Here is a 12,122-nt window from a genome sequence, read left to right as displayed (position 1 = left end):
AGCTAAACCAATTGGGACACTTGTATATGCATTTTGCAGCAGCAGTAAAGCATTCCACCACTTTGCAAGGATTATAAATTTTAACAAAAAATAAAAATGCATTAACTTCTGCCCCCTCTGTAGGATTAGTCAGAGGACAGATAAAGGTGGAATCTCTCTAGACATGAAATGCATGAGCACAAGGATGCATTGCTACTTAGTTACAAGAGCATTGCAGAATACGTCCTCCTACAGAATATTCAGCTGCTAACATGCAGATTTTGCTGCAGAGTTGAAAATGGCAGAATCCTGCAGGCAATTCCACATCAAAGTCCACAGGTGGAAATGCATATTTTGTTGGGGGGGGGATTAATGGACGGCATATTTCGCAATGCCTAGTGCAGGCCTGAGAAGCAGAGCGTGCCAGAGACTTACTGTTGGAAAACTCCTTGGGTAGGCAGAGCATAGCCAGGGCTTCAGCAGTCATATGCCATTCGTTGCACATGTGACCACTCAGCCAATCACAGGTTTCAGCTAGGATACTGCTGCCACGAATGGCTTTTGACCACTGAAGTCTATGACTGCTTGGCCGGTGACCGCTGGTGCTTGTTTTATGAACATAGCAGCAAGTACCAGGACTCCTGCACTGGATGAGGAGGACATCTGATGGAGAGTATGGTTTATTTTTTTAAACTCTGCCCCATTCGCTGCCCCATACTTTTTATTTTTGCAGTTGGAAAACCCCTTTAAGGGTTCGTTTAAAATTCGCAGACTTCATATGGATCCGCATTATAATTCGCAGCATATTTTGCCATGCAGATTTTGGTGTGGATCCGTACCGCTTGGTGCAGATTTTGATACGGATCTGCAGCAGATTTCACCCTTTGTATTACGTGTGAAGTTTGCTGCAGATTTTAATATGTGCCATTTGCTGGAGAAAATAATCTGCACCACTTCCACAATGTGTAAACGTACCTACAATCCTTGTGTTCTGCTTCCTCCCCCTCAGGCCTTGCACTAGCATAACACAATGTGGTGTTCCTTTAAGTAATGGGATTTCTAAGTTGCACCTAAAGGCCCCTTTACACGCAATGATTATTACTGAAATTTTTTCAAATGGACAAAAGTGAGCGATAATAGTTACATGTAAACCCGGGCGTTGCGCATTATTTGTTTAATTGCCGTTTAGTGCTGGTTTTTAGCCCGCCTTAACTGCAATCGTTTGATCATTCAAAATTAATTCCATTTGAATGGAATTTGTCAGTCTTTTGAGCAGCTTGCAGACTTAACAATGTACTCATTGTGTTTGCCTTACATACATAATGAGTACATTTACTCTGCCAGGAGGAGACAAAGGGATCCTGTTGACCAGATAATCCCTCGCATTAACACATGCCCAGACGAGCAAACAACTCGTGTTGAGTTTACTTAAGGCCCTTTTGCACACAATGACTGCCTGTGTTTACAATTATCGCTCACTTTCGTCCATTTTACATGCAACGAATATCTCTAAAATTCGCTCAAAGGGCCTTTAAGCTAATGGAGGAAATGAAGAGGCTTAAAAGCCATTATTTGTACATGTAATTTTGTGCAAAAATGTCGTCAGTCCACTCAGTTGTGCGGTTGTTTTAGTGATAATCGTTGCGTGTAAAAGGGCCTCTACTGTTGGCTGAACACATCTATAAAATTACATCAGTAACCTTATGAGCTAAGGAGCATTGAACATGGCCGCCTTGACCTTGTGATGACTGATGTGGCCATTGTACCATTTTCCACCCATAATTCTATTAGAGTTTATTTGCATACACTAGCAACTCTTAAGATTACATTGCATACTTGGGGCTGAGCTCAAGGCAGCGCTCTTAGGTTATGGGCTCAATGCCACCGTGTGGGAGAATCATGGTTGTGATAACGTTGCCATATTGCCAAGACCTGCTGGTGGGGCTGCGGAGTCCCAGCCTAAGTCATAAATAGAATGTGAACAAGGATGAGTTGAGGACAGGCCGGCAAATTTTTGACGATCTACAGACTCATCATAGCTGAGCTCTATTGTGGCCATCTTCCTCTGTATAAAGACTAAAACACTAACGCCCCTAGTGATGGCGCTACGACAGCCAAGGACCAATCCCCATCTACCTGGATTCAGCGGTGTAAAAAACAAACTTGAAACAATAAATGTTTTTGAAAAATCAAAAGTTTCTGGGCTAACTAGTTTGGGTTCCTGTGGGTGTTGCACCTCTGGGCCGGACATAAACCCCTCTGTACATAAGGAATAACCGACAAATGTGTACAGTTACATATCTTTTAATCCAGCATCTAATAAAGACAGGAGGTCTTGTAATCCGGCGATGGTTTCTGATAAAGTACTGCAGTACAATGTGGAATGGAAAGTGTAGCTAAACCTCTAGAAAACTGCTGCCACATCAGAAGTTTTGCTTGGTGGGGGTCCAGGGGCCGAGACCACCACTGATCGCTACAACAAAGGAGTAGAAGTGTTCAGCCAACCATCGCGTCTCTTTCACACTTCCCCTGAAAAGAGCTGACAAGGCACGGCGGCAGTGAAGTCCTCTGTGCTGCATTTTAGCAATCGCAAGTCATGTTGATGCCAGATTTAAAGAATTGTCTTGACTGTACGCTCATACACCGACGTGCTAGGAGTCATGGGACAGGAAATAGTATTGCGTAAGACTCCTCTGGCCCAGCGAAGGGTAGCAACTCAAGATGGCATCTATTCCACAAGTGGATGGAAGACGTCTGGAGGGATGTTGGACCATCTGAATTGCCCCCCCACAGCTCTGTGGTATTTGTAGGTGCGCAGGTGTGAATGGACCTCTCCACCACATCCCATAAATGCTCAGTAGGGCTCATGTCAGATGAACATGCAGCCCACACAGCCGTAAGAACTCTGCAGAAAGCCCCTCCAACCAATTCTGGACAACATGGTTTCGACGTCCCAGTGCATTATCCAGCTGGAATATCCCATCATTGTGGTACATGAAGTCCATGAAGGGCTACAAATGGTCTACAAGCAGTGAAGCATAGTGGCCACCGGTCAATGATGTGTTTAGGTGGAGCAGTGGAACCAACCCATGCCAAGAGAACCCACACCAGTATGGAACCACCAGCCTGCACAGTGCCTGGTTAACAACTGGGGTCCATGGCATCATGGGGTTTGCGCCACACATGAACCCTACCATCAGTACTGAAGCTGTTGGTACCCTGACTCGTCAGACCATGCCACATGTTGCCAGTCGTCTAGGGTTCAGTTAGCAACCTCACGAGCCCAGATGAGGCGCTGTGTCCGGTGTTGTGGTGATAATAGCAACTCTCTTGTGGTTCTTCTGCTATATCCCATGGAGGCTAAAGAACGCTGTGCTGACCTGCGATACACTGACATAACTATAGGGGATGCAGTTGCACCTGGGCCCAGGAGCCTTAGGAACCCAGTACTATGAATAAAGCATTATAGTTGGGGGCCCGGGAGCTTCAAGTTACGCCTGTGGGTGTAACGATGGTGCCATCTGTCTCTGGATGGCAGACAATGAAACAGTTGGAGCTGCTGGTACTTGTCGGATAATCAGACGATCCTCTCTACTGGTGGTCTTTCGGGGCTTGGTGGCCTTGTGTGCCCTCACACACCATTGGCCCCAGCACCTCCCAACAGGCTGGCCAGAACGGGCCAGGTGGCGGCAATGCATCATTACGACCATCCATCTTCTCACATTACAATAATGCGCCCCCTTTCGAACTCTATTTAGCCACCTGCACATAAACGGTTTTTCTGCTGAGGAATCCACGGCGAGCGACCACATCCTGGATCTGCTGCAATTACCATTCATAGTGTGCTATGGAAAATCGTATTTTCTAATTTCCTGCACACAAGTGGAAATCAATTATGATTGATTTCACAGCATGCTCCATTTTTCCGCAAATTCCGCACAAAGGGCTTGCAGTGAAGTCAATGGAAGCCGTCCGACTCGCAGCCCTTCTGCAGTGACATTACGGAAAGGTCGCAGGTACGAGCATCATCGCGGGGAAAACAAATTGAAAACAAAATCTGTACTGCGCATGTCCGATGGCGGCTATCCGCAGTACAGAAAAAGACGAAAGGAGACCAGTACGCAGGGTCGCCAGCCGCCCTCAGATCTAGAATCCGCTGTGGGATCCGGCTCTACTGTGTGCAGGTGGCCTAAATTGGGTGAAATCTCTTTGATTACATTTAGAAGCATGTCTAGTGGTCAACAAGCTCTATACAAGCGGAAGAAGAGGTCACTACACACAAGGAGCCTCCGAGAGCCTTTTTATAATGAAGTTATAGAAGGAAAGATTTACAGTAGCCGACAACCAAAGCTTCCCGTTAGATCAGCCCGTGGGGCAGTGCATTGAAAAATCATAGGGCAGGACACGGAAAATGTAGCAAAAAGTGTAAGTCTCTGCAACAAGCATTAGACCCCAGAGTCCCTATAATAATGCAATCACCTGGCTCCTCCATATTCACTTCTCTCCCATTATAACAATGCCGTATTCATTGCTGCCAGCTTATAAATGATGAAAAACAACATTATCTTAAATACACATAGGAGGCCGATCAGAGGTGACCGGTACGTGTGTGCACAGGGGGTGGCCATAGGAATCCAGCCCAATATGAAGACTTGGGCCCTGCCTGGTGACAGTCACATATGAACCCTGAGGCCGATAATACACGGATTAAAGGGGTTTGTTTCATGTAGAATGAAAAGTTTTGCAACTTTTAAAAATACTTTGTGATTGAATTTCTCACCATTTTCCATATTCCTGCTTGCTTTCAGTGAGTACAAACATTCTTTTTTTACTTGCAGTGCTATCCAGCCTAGACAGTCCTGTAGGATCCAAGCCACTTGCACTCCAGGCATATACATATAGAGCCAGATTCACTCGGATGTATTGCACACACAATACGCGGAGGATAGAACCCTTTGATTTCACATTTCCGTATTTTTTAGCGAACATTTCGTTTGTGAAAAAAACCCAAACAAAAGCATGATGCTCTACTTTTTTGTGCATTTGCGCACCAAAGGTCCCATAGAAGTTAATGGGGGTTGCACAAATCTGTGCGCATTGTTTGGGAGATATGTACACATCTGGAACTCCTTTTGTTTGCCGCATGCAAATGAATATGCCTTGCGAGCAAAAAGTACAGAAAAACGCGCCGATGCGGGCGCAAAAAAGCATTATTCGTTCTGCAAAAACAAACATGGAGTATATGGCAGACTATGGGCCTGCTCACACGGCCGTAGGCAGGTTTTGGTTGTGTAAATACGATGCATATTTACGTGACCGAAGATATCATCACCCTGCGTTTTTGGCCCTTCCTGCGGGTTTTTATGCGTGTAAATACGCAAAATGGCCAATTGTTTTGCTGCACAAATGCGCAGTGACTACTCAGGTTTCCTGCATATTTGCACCGGCCCATTTACTTCTAAGGCCTATTGTAGTGTGTAATACTCACTGAAATAGGTCATGTCGCGTATTTTTTCACATGACCAAAGGTCGCTTGAAAAATACACATATGTGAACGAAGCCATTGAAATGAATGGATTGTATTTACTGCATATTACATATGTGTGTAATACGCTGCATAAATACGTACGTGTGAATAAGCCCCATTTCTGTATATTCATACAATGGCATACATTGGCAATTAGAATGGTAAGAAAAAAGTATATTAACTTGTATACATTTATTGCGGTGGTCCACTGTACAGCAAAGCGCAGTGTACAGATAATATCATACAGTGCCCGCATAATACTACCATGGAGTGTTCACATAATACTGCCAGGATACCCATATAATACTGCCATACACTGCCCATATAGCACTGCAATAAAACAGCCATAAAGTGTTAGCCCAATGACAACATGGAGCATCCACATAATACTGCCAGAGTGTCCACATAAGGGCACTTGCGTTTTTTAACGCTGTGATATCGCAGCGTTAAAAAAACGCAAGTGGGTAAGAGCCCTAATACTACCATTGATTATTCACATAATACTACCAGATTCTGTCCATACACTACTCCCATTCAGTGCCCACATAATGCTGCCACAGAGTATTCAAATGCTACCAAACCGTGTGAATTTAATACAGCCATACAGTGACTGCATAATACAACCATGGAGTATTCTCATAATACTACCAGAGAATGTCCATATAATACTGACATCAGTGCCTGCATAATACTGCCATACAGTGCCCATATAATACTGCAATAAAATAGCCGTACAGTGCCTGTACATTTGTGCCATGGAGTATCCACGCAATACTACATAATGCTGCCATAAAATGACCTCATATTACTGCCATACAGCGCCCACATAATACTGCACTGTCTATATGATACTATAATAAAACAGTCATACAGTGCTTGAACAATACTGCCATACAGTGCCCACATAATACTGCACTGTCTATATGATACTATAATAAAACAGTCATACAGTGCTTGAACAATACTGCCATACAGTGCCCACATAATACTGCACTGTCTATATGATACTATAATAAAACAGTCATACAGTACTTGAACAATACTGCCATAAAGTGTCCATATAATACTGCCATGGAGTGTCCACATAACACTACCATAGAATGCCTTAGAGTGCCTGCATAAAACTGCATTAGAACAGCCATACAGTGCCCACTAAATTTAGGGTTTGTTCACATGTCCACCTGCAGACGAACGGATTTGACATTGCGGAAAGGTTGGGGATTTCGCGTCATGGCCTAGCGATGGCATGGGGAAAAATTTAATTTTTTTTGTTAATTTGTACTGCGCATGTCTAACTAGTTATTACATATATCCCTGGTTTTTATGTACTTTTTTGTGGTCATGTGATAATGCGGATTTCCTGATAGTTCATCCCCTATTTGGTTCTGTTGATGGCTTATTACAGATCCTCAGGGTATCTGTCAGATTAGTTTAGACAGTCAGCTGACTTACAGGCAAATAAGGAGTTAACTGTGTACAGAACAGCGAGACGTGCGCAATATTTACACACCTTGGGGAATGACTAGGTAAAAAACAGCCAGAGAATAAGGCAGCTTTGACATCTGCGGCGGCGGCTCCATTCAGCGAGCAGGAAAGGGGAATCCTCTGGGCGAACAGATCCGTTTTATGACGGAACCAAATAGCGCCGAACGGAGCCCATTGACTATAAATGGGGTCTGTTCTATTTCTGCTCAGCTGCCTGTCATTTTCCCGGAAGAAAAAGTGTTGCAAGCGGCGCTATTTCTTCCGGTGTTTTGTGACGGATCGGCGACAGAATCTCCAACTAGAAATGCTGCGTTTCCACATTGGATTTCAGCAGCCGCAGCGCTCCCCGCACCTCCCAATTCTTCGTGCTATCAGTGCAGCCTTTATACGGTGGCCTTTAGTGAGTACCGCGCCGCTGGTCGAGTGATGCGGAAGTGGCATCACCTGACCAGCGGTGCTGCACTCACTAGAGGCAGTCGGGTGAAAGCCTGCACTGACAGCACAAGGAATTGGGAGGTGCGGGGAGCGCTGCGGCTGCTGAAATCCGCTGCGGATTTTGACTCTGTTATAGATAGAGAAATGCTGTGTAGTTCACAAATGCGGAATGTTCCGCATCAGAAATTCCACAGCATTACTGCCCATTGTGAACATACGCTTCGAGAAAATTTGTCTTCGTTGCCCATAGCAACCAATCACAACTCAGCTTTAATTTGTTATACTTCTGAGGTAAAATGAAATCTGCATTGCCCATAGCAACCAATCACAACTCAGCTTTCATTTGTTATACTTCTGAGGTAAAATGAAATCTGCGCTGTGATTGGTTGCTATTTCTTGTACTGCTGAGGTAAAATGAAAGCTGCGTTGTGATTGGTTGCTATGGGCAACAAAGACAGATTTTCTTTTAGACAGCTTTCATAAGACTGTGGTGTCGGGGTACTTTGTGGTCCTCCAGCCTGTATTGTGGGGGCCTCAAATATGGTGTACGTATAGGGTCAGGCCAAAGGGTAATATATGTACCTATGTATTAAAATGGTTGTCTATATCCTCAGCCGCTGTGATCCAGCGTTTTAAATGACAGACCCCATTCACGTGTGTGTCAGTTGGCGCTTATTACTTAAAGTCGACAATTTGGTTGGTGTAACAGATTCTTAACTCCTTCCTAATCGCATGATGTAAACATACATTATGCAGTCCCGAAGGCTCTACACAGTGGGCTGGGGAGCCATTTCATACCCAGTGGCTATCAGTAAAAAGTACTATATACTGCAATACTAAAGTATTGCAGTGTTTAATAGAAGCAATCAAGTGATCACAAGTTCAAGTCCCTTGTGGGACAAAAAAAATCTAGGAAAAAAGTGTAATAAAGTTTCTAAACATACTGAAAAAATAAAATAAAAATAGAAAGAAAATCTTTTTCCCATATTTCCAATTAAAAAATCTAAAGAATGAAAACGAAGCATATTTGATGTCGCCGTGTTCGTAAAAGTCCAAACTACGCTGTTTCTGTAACTTCCCGGGAACAGCAAGGGGGGAAGCAGCAGTCAGGATAAGAGGTGATGACCTGGATCCCATAATAACAGCCTGGATGTGCTGTAAGTTCTACTTCTGTTACACCCCCCTCCCTGTAATAATGCCTACTTATATCACATGGTGATAATATGGACACGTTGGAGCTTGTATAGGGTGGTCCAAAGTATGGCGACGTGAATAAATGGAAAACGGTGCATGTGAACACCATCCTGTGTGTAGCATGTTGATAAGGGGAAGGGGGGAAATCTGTGAGGGGGGGGGGTCCGACACTGTAGCCATTTTGAAAGCCGCCATCTTGAAACTAAGTCAATATTTTCAAATGGGAAGGGGTGCATGTGACATGTGTATCTTATAGAGAATTTGATGAGGAACCCGAGCTGTGGCATATCTTTATTCCTGCCAAAGTTATTATAAATTTTGTCTTTGTTGCAGATATGGCTGCGAGATTATACGTGGGGAGAGGACCGAGATTGGGCTGATCTGCAGCGAGCGCAGTACTTGAGTCATTGGCACCCTAACAGGCCACTTATCCACCATGGCACAGTTGGCAAATTGCTTGCCACATTTCACCAAACAGGTTCTGTGTTTACACAAGCAATGCAAGTTGCACCTGAGATTCTCGTGCGCAACTGGCATCGCATAGCACACGGGCACCGTGCATTACATGCCCTATTCTCATGGAAGACTCGCACAAGAATAGGATATGCTGCAATGTTTCAAACTCGGAATATGGGTCCAAGTGAAAAATCCCTTGTGTGCATGAACCCACTCAGATGAACAGGTTATTTTCCTGTGCGACTGGGCTATATTGTCCATGCAAATAAGCCCCAACACTGCCCGACAATTACCCAAATAACGCCCCCTAATGAATACATTTGGTACCAAATATAGGATAGTGTGTGCATGCTCTGGATGCCCAAGTCATCAGGGTCAGAGGTGCCCCTATGCGAAGTGCCCTGTGTGCCTGCGCCCCTAAGGCAGGCCATGACCACACTACCCATATAAATACTCATATTCAGTCCTGCCAGCTTATAACTACCATAGGGAAGTTCTGAGGATAACATGATAGCAGGTAAGTACTATATAAGCAATTCTCCAATTTTTTTTTTAGCAACGTACCACCGAAGTGGATCATTCCAGGATTTGTGATCCGGGTGCAACATCACCTTCACTCCCCCCAGTCCGTACACCTGTCTTCCTCGCTGTAATTCACCCAACTGGCCTGACCACATTGCAGAAGAGATTACACCTGGCTGAAGCTTTCACGCACAGTAAGACTACCCTAAGGGGACAGGCCGCTGCGTAAGAAGGTTGGACATATGTTATACTGGTGGTATATGAGTAGACACTATATAATGAATAGAGCCCTGCATAGAGGGGCGCTCCTACTTACCTTAGAGGGGAGGGAGGGGGATGGCTGGGAATGACATGAGTTAGGATGAGATGACTTGGATCCCCTGAGTTGCTCCTGTACACGGGGAGGAAGCAGCAGAGTGTATCCCGTGCAACGTCAGCTGAGCTCACACTCCTCCTCTTACACACCCATTCTCTGGGTACAGGCACACAGCCAGGACACACAAACACATGGATTAAATATTAGGCGGACGCCATGTGTATGGGAATGACGCCAACAAATGGCACCAAGTTTGCAATAAATCGCGCATGCTACATTATAAGTTCAGCTTGGAAGCAGAGCTTGTTTTTTCATACCGGTGTGTCATTTTACTAGGCAGATTGCCAACCAGGACTCTGAGAAAGCTGAGTGATATCTAATAGCAGTGCCAGCCTTAAGTTAGATGGCACCCTGTCTTTTGGCACCTCCAACATAAGAAAAAACAATATACATTGCACTGATAGGCAGTCTGTATGTGTTCTCAGAACATAAATACAGCACCAGAACCAAGCTCATAACATAAATACAGCCCCAGAAGCAACCTCACTACATAAATACAGCACCAGAACCAAACTCATAACATAAACACAGACCCAGGACCAACCTCATTACATAAATACAGCCCCAGAACCACCTTCATTACATAAATACAGCACCAGAACCAAACTCATAACATAAATACAGACCCAGAACCACCTTCATTACATAAATACAGTCCCAGAACCAAACTCATAACATAAATACAGCCCCAGAACCACCTTCATTACATAAATACAGACCCAGAACCAAACTCATAACATAAATACAGTCCCAGAACCACCTTCATTACATAAATACAGCACCAGAACCAAACTCATAACATAAATACAGCACCAGAACCAAACTCATAACATAAATACAGCCCCAGAAGCAACCTCACTACATAAATACAGCACCAGAACCACCCTCATTACATAAATACAGCACCAGAACCACCTTCATTACATGAATACAGCACCAGAACCAAACTCATAACATAAACACAGACCCAGAACTAACCTCATTACTTAAATACAGCCCCAGAAGCAACCTCATTACATAAATACAGCACCAGAACAAAGCTCATAATATAAATACAGTAGAAGAACCAAGCTCATTACACAAATACAGTAGCAGAACTAAGCGATTGTGTTGCGGGACGCCAACGGGCTTGGGAAGGCAACTTGGAACCTCAGAGATGAGGAGACAGAACCAGGATGAGGATAAAACACCTTGTTACTATGAAACAAAGCCACATAAATTTTATTTGTTCCTGCAAAAGCTGGGTGATAAACCCTGCAGCAGCCATCATGGTGTGGGTTCTGACATCTTCTTAAAGTGGTTGTCCAGTTATAAATCATTATAGCCTATCTTGATAGATCATCAATAATAGATCGTCAGGGGTCTGTCGCCAGGGACCCCCATTGATCAGCTGTTCACCAAGCTGGTGCTTTCCTGCACTGAGCTGCTTTCTGCAGGAAGCAGGCAGTTCTGTTCTGACTGCAGTGGCCAGCCTTGGTATTGCAGGCTGCGTTCCCATTCATCTCAATGCGAACTTTGCCTGTAATACCAATGCTCACCCTGAAATTCATCCATAGAAAACATGTCACTTGATTTTATGCTGCACTCCAAGGTAACAGGTCTAATTTACATACAGAGAAGCTCCAATCATAAAAAGGCCAGATGTCTCTCACAAAGTGGCTATTCAGTGTATGTGGATACGATATCGGGATATTTGCTGGATCAAAAATGGTCAAAAACATTCTTGATATACTTTTGTCTGTCTGCAGCCACCATTAGAGGGAGCTGCATACTGAACTCAGTGGGAGCTATATAAGCCTGTATACAGTGAGCTCCCCCTAGTGGCTGTAGTAGGAAGCTGATATCAGGGGAAGCAGTTCAGAGCCAGGCCCCTCCCACTATAGTTTCAGTAGCCTTGCCTGCCAGGCCCAAAAAAGCCCCTGGCCACCAACTAAAAGCCAGAAGATGCCAATCTATCTTGAGAATATGAACTGCTCATTAGGCTCAAAATTGGCGCATTTAGACAAACGTCCATTACTGCTGTTACCTAATGTTTATGGGCTTCACACTCAAGTCATAAAACACTTTATCAGCTACCGGCACTGATAAGCTCCTGCCATTTGTTCTCCAGTGCTTATAAAAAAGGCACAGTACACTTATGTGTCTTAT

At 44.3% G+C, this 12,122-nt stretch overlaps 1 protein-coding gene across 2 annotated transcripts in view; it reads right to left on the bottom strand.

Annotated features, from left to right (window-relative positions):
• The window catches only part of ICA1 (islet cell autoantigen 1), an 82,108-nt gene extending 72,082 nt beyond the window's left edge, over nt 1-10,026 (bottom strand). The window contains exon 1 of one of the 2 annotated variants that reach the window (XM_066585339.1): nt 9,915-10,026. The gene's annotated coding sequence lies outside the window, so the exon portion shown is untranslated. Of the gene's footprint in view, nt 1-9,640; nt 9,769-9,914 lie in introns of those variants that run through there. The other variant, XM_066585341.1, reaches the window with a different exon arrangement.
• Between the last annotated feature and the right edge of the window lie 2,096 nt (nt 10,027-12,122).

Source organism: Eleutherodactylus coqui, chromosome 12, assembly GCF_035609145.1.
Source record: "Eleutherodactylus coqui strain aEleCoq1 chromosome 12, aEleCoq1.hap1, whole genome shotgun sequence".
Classification (NCBI taxonomy): domain Eukaryota; kingdom Metazoa; phylum Chordata; class Amphibia; order Anura; family Eleutherodactylidae; genus Eleutherodactylus; species Eleutherodactylus coqui.
Note: the sequence above shows the minus strand (reverse complement) of the source record. Positions and strands in the feature narration are given on the sequence as shown.